This window comes from Struthio camelus, chromosome W (assembly GCF_040807025.1).
Source record: "Struthio camelus isolate bStrCam1 chromosome W, bStrCam1.hap1, whole genome shotgun sequence".
Classification (NCBI taxonomy): Eukaryota; Metazoa; Chordata; class Aves; order Struthioniformes; family Struthionidae; genus Struthio; species Struthio camelus.
In genome coordinates, this window is record NC_090981.1 from 13,803,911 (window position 1) to 13,813,078 (window position 9,168).

At 38.6% G+C, this 9,168-nt stretch overlaps 1 pseudogene; it reads right to left on the bottom strand.

Moving 5' to 3' along the window:
* Positions 1-8,772, bottom strand: part of LOC104148639 (aminopeptidase O-like) — a 199,263-nt pseudogene extending 190,491 nt beyond the window's left edge.
* Positions 8,773-9,168: the final 396 nt, after the last annotated feature.

Genomic DNA, 9,168 nt, shown 5'->3' on the forward strand with positions numbered 1-9,168 from the left:
AATGTTCAACTGATACTCTGTTCTCTGAACAGAAATCTGCAGGTTGTTTGAGACACCTGTGCTCAAACCACCTTAGTCACATCCTATGGCTCAGCCATCTCAACCTGCTTTTGTTACTGCCTGTCTGAAGCCTTCTCCAGCAAAATGCCCATCTCCGCAACTCTATCCCTTTCCTGTATTTGAAAAAAAGGGACTCCTATTTCTTCAAAGGTTGCCTCCACATAATGTGACAACCTCTTGCAACTGCAAGGCTACTTCCTGTGAAACCACTGCTATTTGTAGCTGTTTCTTACTCAAAATTAGTGTCATTTTCATGAAGCCGCAGGATTTCCTGAGACCCAAAGCATATGAAGTTTTTTGTTCTGCCTTCTCTACATATCTACAAAGTGCCAATGATCATCATTGGATTCCAACAGTGCAGACATTCTTGTTTTCATTTTCCTGCTGAATAAGACACCAGTTGATGACTACTTATGCCCTTAAAACTATTCTCCAATTTAAAAGTACTAAATACAATTATGAGATGAGTGACTTTTCTGGTAATCTCTATTATTCTGATGCTATTTTTCCAACAACTGGATAGATTTCTAAACTCCCACTTTGCTGCAAATTTCTTAGGCTTTTGCCCACTAATTTACGGCTGACATGAGAGATATATCAAATCTACTTGCACTGGACACAGTATGCACAATCTTCTGTTCAAAAGTCCTATTTTCTGGTACAGCCATCACTAGGAAGCAATGATGATAATGTTAAGTCAGGGTAGATCTTTTCCACATCCAAAAATAAACCAACTTATTACTTATTCTGCTCCCAGGAAGCATTTTGCCTCTAACAATAAGGATTTTTTTCCACTTACCTTGGCCTACATTTTTGGCAAATGCAATAAGCCTAATAGCTTCATCAGTGTTGTTATGAAAAAGTTTCCTCTATTTGAGGTCACACATCTGACCAATCCTTTAGGTTTCTCATTCCGTGTAGGCCTTTTAAAACTACTCTGGTAACATGTTAGAAACTGCCATCCTATTGCCTTTAAACACAATTTAATTTAGTAGCTATATCTCCTGTTACTCTTAAATTAGTAGTAAAGATTGAAAATCACTGACTATTGACCAAGACAATAGGAGATTTGCAGATTGCTTTATCATTTCCACATCAGTGACTAAAAAAAAAATCCAGCTCCTTCGTAAGCCTGTTTTTAATGATAAGACAGTTCGCCTATGGATATGAACTGTGAGACAGCTGGACTTTCTCAGCTCTATTCTGAAATCAAATGCTGCTTTGTTTTCTTGCCCCTCAAGTTCACGCACACTCTTAGTTTGACTCTGCATCCCCCACATCACTGCAAATTGTTGTTTTTTTCCCCCCACTATATTTACTATATGCTTACTTTGCATACTCCCTTTATTGTGCTTCTTTGCCCTCGTTGTGCACATCTAGCAGATGCTTGAAAGAAAATCACAATATGAAACCCCGAGTTTTACCTACTACCATCAATTGCCAGTTCTGTTTTTAGTGTTTGCATCACTGTTTCTGGCAGCTCACTGCTTGGATGCTGCATCCAGTTTAAAATTCCTGTGCATCCCTTATGAGGTACTGGAGCTGTTAACAATTTTTGTTCATGAGGTATGCACACTGCTAATACTCAAAAACTCTAGTAAAGCATGGTAATCAACTATATTTGACTTTTTTTTTTTCCCCTCTTTCTCATAGCATCCGTCTTACCTGGGCTTATGATGCTATCTGAAACTGTGAGGAGTTTCTTTAAACAGGCTTTGATCTCTGAATAACCTTCTGCTTTGGGTCTTTTTGTTTGTATCATTTTGTCAGTAATAGCATAAACTTCACTCCAGACCGGGCAACTTCCCCAGGTCTAGGAGTAGTCTCCTCTCTCTGAATACCATCTCACACTCGGGTTTGATCGCTATCCACAACTCAGCGAGCACAAAGCTGGCTCTTCAGTCATCTGTGTTTTCACCTCCCTTTTAGATTTTAAGTTTGAAGCAGTTAAGTAATGATTTTACTGTTGAAATGGAAAACAGCATTTCCATGATACTATTTCATTCTCAGCCTCCTCTGACCAACTACAGTCTTCCCATTCGCATGTTTTGGCGAAGCACCTTGCTGTCCATCTCTCTTCTCCCTGAACAGGTACTGCTCATCTGTCCCCTGCCTTGCAGCTTTATGGCACCTTCTCCGGTGCGTGGTGCCCACTTTTGCCTCCCTCTGCCTTGCACCACAGGCATCCGCTTACTCCACCTACACCTGAATGGCATTAGTCCTGCCAAGACTCAAAACTTGCTGCAACTCCGTAAAAGTATTAACTTCACTAAAATAAGCCTACTTTCTCACAGTCTTCCTTTTTAGCTATGACTGTAAATTCAGAAGATTTATTATAAACTTAAAAAGAAATCATTTTTATTGTTGCCATCCACATTTCCAGAAAATTTAAATTCTGGAGAAATTGGTTTTTTTTTTTTTTTTTTTTTTACTCAGGGTCTGCCTAATGGATTTTTCATTTTTGTTTTACTCCCCCATTTTATATCTGATACTGTGTGTTCTTTAGAAATCACTGACTCAGAGATGAGTGATCTGGAACTTCAGACTGTTCATTAATTACTCCATTCAGCATTAGGAAAAAAAAATTATACAAAACAACAGGAGACAGTTCCCCACAGCTGATCGCAACCATGTTAGGATTCAGTCTGCGACCTGCTTGGATTCTGGGGTACCATATTATCTCAAACTTTGCCCATGAAGAAAAGCAATCTGTTCATTCCCTTCCTGTGTTTGCAACATCCAAGAGCACAGAATGATGCTAACTAATGTCAACTGAAGAATAGATATTTATTTTCATGACACATTCTAGTTCGAAAGTGTTCAAATCTAACTCATTTTTCCAACTTCCACCTTCCATGGGTAAAGTTTGCTTTGAAAATTATCAGATACGCTATCAAAATGCAATGAATACCTCAGAATCCATAAAGGCTATAGGTCATACTATGTGTGACAGTCTGATTGACTGCAGAGCCAAAGATGATGATGGCTCTTTCAGAGCTTATCTTCGGAAGTACCCAAATATATGAATAGCTCTTTTTACCAATGCATCTTAACAACTGCAACTACCCTCCTAGAACACTTACCTGCGTTTCAAAACACATATGTCTTAAAGATAGTCAAATTTGAAACAACTGGTTTCAAAGAAGATATAAATCTCTCCTCTTTGCGATCTTCTCCCTGTAGCTCTCAAATATATTTTGCCTTCACATCTACATACTGTTGCTGTGCTCTGCAGCTAACAAATAACTAGGAATTGTGTTATTCATGTTTGGTACCACCTCACTTGGGCATTCATCGAATCGCTATCTACCTCTAGTCCTTCAGCTGCACATTAGGGAAATGCAAGATTTATAACAAAAGAACCGTGCAGTTCAGCTATGTCTGTAATACATTTGAACACTGCAGCTGAAAAGAAGCATTAAAAATGCAGAGTAAGTGCTAGCATTAGCACTTATACTAAATGATAGATTTATGCTTGCTGCATTCACCTTCAAAAGTTTGCATAGAGGTAAAAGTATTTATTGAATTCTCTAAGAATATATTGATGTTTTAATCTAAAAAGGTATTATAAGATAGTAGACTGGACAGGTACTAAAATATTTTTAAAGGACAAGACATTTAAATTGGCCAAACAAAAATTACTGTAAAATCTTCATTCAAGTTCATTTCACATTTTTCAATATTTCCCATTTTGGGACCTCTCGAATCAGCACAAGGTTAATTCCTTCTAAAAAGCCTCCCTGAAACCACACAATCTTCCTTTAATACCTTCTAAAAAAGTACTTTTTCCATAGCATTCTTCTAAATCACAGATTTAAAGTTACACTTAGAGTAATTCAATTCATTCCCTTTATTTCACAGAATTTCTCTTTCCTGTATGTCTAACATCTAGGCTGCAGTATAAAAAATAAATGCATGTGCTCAACTTTACTCCAAATAGCTTGACCTTTTCATGTATGCCAAGATAAATAATACACAGGTAGCAACAGGATTAGAATCTAGTACTGAAAGCTTTCAGTGTCATGGAACATCTTTTGTTGATGTCTTTCATATCAAAGATGCACTTTTATTTCTAACCCCAAGATGAGGAAATAAGATCAATTCTTTTCTCTTACTAATATCAACAAAATTATTAACTAATTTATGATGGCATTAGAGGTAGCAATAAGTAAGGCAGAAGAAAAGTAGGAGGAATCTCCCACTACAGGTGAATTTGCAAGGCTAGCTGTCTGCTAAGAAAATTACCTCTTTAATTTTCACACATTTGGGTTGAACCCTTTTCTTAAAAAAATAAAGGGATGCAATCCTAAAAAAAAATTTTATGGAATAAGGATTAACAAAGATCATGAGAAAGCAGTTATTCTGAAATACACTAGTAGCCTTGCTAACTCAACGCTGCTACGTACTCCTAAGAGTTAGGCAAACCTGCTTAAATGCTTTGTTTTCCCAGTAATCAAAAATATTTCATATGCATTTTTCTCTTCACAGAGAGGTTACTATAACTCCAAAATTTAGCTTTTATTTTAAAAAAAGTATAATATTTAATATTAGTAAGAATACTTAAACAAAAGTATAATTCTGCTTAAATTTCAACACTACCTTCTTAGTTTGTAACCCCAATGCTGCTGCATTGTGTTAGTAAAGAGAAATTGAAAAACTTTAAAATAAAACAGCTTTCTTGCTAGTGATGAGTATATTACAAATATGGTACCAAAGATAATTTTTTCTATTTTAATAATGATGTTATTGATCACTGTTACAAGTTACATGTCAATTTTATGAATGGATGCAGTCTATGCAACTCTAACTTTTGGAAAGACAAAAGTGTGTATATCTATATACATATATGCATGTGTGCGTGCATTTCTGACACACAGGCACACACTTGCTTTCTCTTTTTTGCCTTCTTGTTAATGCTTCTGTATAAAGGCTCCAAAAAGCATTTAAAAAAAAAAGTTCTAAGGCTAAAGACAACCTCCCTTTTTGAACATCAATGTATTTTCAAGTATCAAAAGACCAAAAAGGAAAATGCTGAAATTCCACGTGTTCGGTTCCCGTACTGAAAACGGAAGTGTGCCCTGTTACGTCCATACCCGTTTTCCACATACATATCTCAACTTGCCTAAACCCAGCCAATAAACCTTTGTTTGTTTTAACAGATTTTTGTGAATTACAAAAAAAAAAAAAAAAATGTGGCTGACACACCAGAAGGCTGTGCTGCCCTTCAGAGGGACCTGGACAGGCTGGAGAGCTGGGCAGAGAGGAACCTCATGAAGTTCAACAAAGGCAAGTGCAGGGTCCTGCACCTGGGGAGGAATAACCCCAGGCACCAGTACAGGCTGGGGGTTGACCTGCTGGAAAGCAGCTCTGCAGAGAAGGACCTGGGAGTCCTGGTGGACCACAAGTTAAGCATGAGCCAGCAATGTGCCCTTGTGGCCAAGAAGGCCAATGGCATCCTGGGCTGCATTAGGCAGAGTGTTGCCAGCAGGTCGAGGGAGGTGATCCTGCCCCTCTACTCAGCCCTGGGAAGGCCTCACCTGGAGTCCCGTGTCCAGTTCTGGGCTCCCCAGTACAAGAGAGACATGGCACTCCTGGAGAGAGTCCAGCGGAGGGCTACAAAGATGATGAGGGGACTGGAGCATCTCTCCTATGAGGAAAGGCTGAGGGAGCAGGGCCTGTTCAGCCTGGAGGAGAGAAGACTGAGAGGGGATCTCATCAATGCGTACAAGTACCTGAAGGGAGGGTGTCAAGAGGATGAGGCCAATCTCTTCTCCGTGGTGCCCAGTGACAGGACAAGAGGCAATGGGCACAAACTGAAACACAGGCAGTCCCATCTGAACCTGAGGGAAAACTTCTTTCCTGTGAGGGTGACTGAGCCCTGGAACAGGTTGCCCAGAGAGGTAGTGGAGTCTCCTTCCCTGGAGATATTCAAAACCCATCTGGATGTGATCCTGGGCAATGTGCTCTAGATGACCCTGCTTGAGCAGGAGGGTTGGACTAGATGATCTCCAGAGGTCCCTGCTAACCTCAACCATTCTGCAATTCTGTGAAATGTATTGGAAGCAACTACCCAATGCTTGCTCTTTGTTATTCACTTCACTTTTCTTTGGGGTTAAAACCCCAGATTACAGTCTCCTTTGAGAAAGGATTTGACATCTGCCTAGAAAGCATCATACACATAATTTGGGACAATTTAAAGAATTCCCCCATGAGAATAAAATGTAAAAATGTACAGGGGAAGTACTATTAATAGGCTTTATTTATGGAAACAATAAGAAAAACATGACAGCATTTTGCACAATGAACTTGACTGCTATATTTATGGGTTCATCACATACAAAGTTTTTCAAAAAAATTTTAACAAGAAGGCTTTTTAAGAACTGTGACATGAAAATTTATTTTCTGCCAGGGAGTAGTTTCTGGAATACTCAAAAAAAAAAAAAACAGAAAATAAAATAGCTTAAGACTATATGCTACCACCAGGCTTCTTGACTCACATCAAACTGTCTTTTCCTTTTTCATTACTGATTCATCAAATTCTACACATTTGTGTTCAATTGTCAAGAAATGCCCCTAAATAAGCATAAAGCTTTGGAGTGACAGGGAAAAAGAGTCAGAAGTTGTTAGTGATTTAGATGGTTTAAAAAAAAAATGTATGTGAGGCAACATACAGAAGAGGAGTCCCATACCAGCTGAGTGTTTCTAAAGTTAATCTCAAAGACTTAAGCAAAAGGACAGGGAGATACTGACACATTGTGTGGTTATAGGCAATTGCATTACCTTTGCGTTCTTCAGTCAATTCAGAAATTTTATGAGTAAATATAGAGTTAAATTTCCTGCACTCAGTAACTTTTAGGGGGGTTAGGAGGGGAAGGCATAATGGGAGGAGGTAATGAATGTAAGACAGACATTCCTGAGCTTGAGGCTGATCATGGTTTAGCAGTAAAATTGCCTAAAAACTAGATGTACAGTTTAAAAGGCCTCCTTCTCCTCCCTAATGTGGATATTAGTAAGGGGACTCTTAATTTATATTAGCATAACTGAAATGAAAGGCAAAAATAAATCTCTAGTTCAGGAATGAAAAGCAAGTATTTACTTGGACTGATTTTCTTCCTCATCTTCCAATTTTGCTCCCAGTTTTTAAGCTATCACAGATTAAGAACTAACAACCATTAAAATCCACTTTGAACATCACAGTAAAACAATGTTACAATTGTATAAATCAAGAGCCGATTGTAGTTTCCCTCCTATAAAGAGCTTATTTTGAAAATTTCTGTACAGCACTGTGTACTTTCACAAAAGCTAGACAAAAACCAATTCTTACATTGATGACAGCAAATGAATTGCAAACTGAGACTGTATCTTACATAAGAGATGAAGGAGATTTTAAAAGTTGATTATGAGAGACTAAGCAGGAAAAGACTGCATCTCTAAACTTATTACAACATTGACAAAAGACTAGTTGGGGAGCAATTCTATTAAACATTATGCATACTGATCTTTATGCTGTATGATCAGTTCCTTAAGCCAGGAAGGAAAAAGGACACAGCATTAAAGCGAAAATAACCCGTCATGTATACATTCTCCTCCCTTAAGTGAGGATTCCCTATTCCCTGCACATGCTTACATCTGATGCACAACAATCATTTACTCCCACTCAGAATGAGCAAATGCTATCACTGAGCCAGGCTTAAGGTCTGCAAGTGCATTGGGGTTTCCTGAGCACAGAGTTTACTTGTTCTCCTGTAAGAGTGCAATAGCATTCAAACCAAGGATGAAATAAAAACAATAGAGACTGCTCATCCTCTTAACACAGCTGCTCAGCACTACACGACTATAGTCTTGCACTCGTGTTTAAAATTAACGTGTACAAAGCCTTTCAGGTAATAGCTACATACCTGCCACTCTGGTCTGTAGTCCATGCAACAGATCTCCCCTCCGGTTCGATTTTGTACCATATTCTTATTGCTTGAGGGAAGTCTCTTGGAGTCTGAATCCCCAATTTCCTTATCTCCAAGCTCCAAGTGCCAGTAGTAAACAGAAGCTCTCCACAGCCAGGCGCAAGGCTGCAGTGAGTGTAATAGTATAGCTGTTCCTTCCAGCGATCTGCAGATAAAGTCACAAGTTCATGTACAATCTGATTCCTGAGATTTCCCTGCTCTTTAGAAGCATCAGTTAGCTTGGCAGACCTTGTAAATTTTTCAAGGCCTGCCACAGCAGCAACATCTACCTCCTCAACCTTTAGCACGGATAAATCACAGCAATCCAATACCAGCAAAAAGATCTGTGCTCCTGTGATTCTCTGCCACAGCAGTTCTTTGAACTAGAAATCCCAGAAGTCTGTTCCCCATTGCTATGGTTACCATTTTTCTCAGGAGCATCTTTTTCACCTTTATCACAGACAGCAAAATCATTATATTTCATTTTAGATGAGTAGGCACTTAGATTTGTCACACGAACGTGGCAGGGTTCAGCTGCCCTAATTTTGCAGGTTTCAAACTGACTGGCAGCCTTCTTCACCAGCGCTGCTGGTTTTCCTGTATCTGCTTCCAGTCTCAAAGAAGAAAACTATGATGCCTTTAATAATTTGACTTTTAAAATCCACATCCAAGTCCAACGTATAATGTTTTACGAGCATGTGGCTAGTGTTGGCCATTCAGGGCAACTCATCCTTCACGGGGTCTAGTTGAGTCTCCATGACCCAGTTTGCTAGGCAACAGTTTTACAAATTGTTAGTCATTTCTTACACAAAGCGTTCTCAGGAATAACAAGGATATTCAGCCTCCCAGTGCCAAAAATAACTTCTGGCTAATATTACATTATTGAGATTAATTGGAGTTCCTCTACTTCTCTCTCATTCTGTAAAGGGAAAAAATAAAAAAAATAAAAACACACAAATCAGATAACCCTTTAATAACTATTTCTGAAATGGGTGTATCAAAGAGTTGGAGTTGAGTTGCTTTTATTAAAAATAGTATGGCCAAAGACAGGTATTTTCCTCCCTCTCAGTAGCATGGGATGAAGCTAGCTGCTTCAGGATTTGCGATCAAGAACCACTGTCTCCACTTTTTTTTTTTTTTTTTTTTTTTTATAAATACAGATGATCTC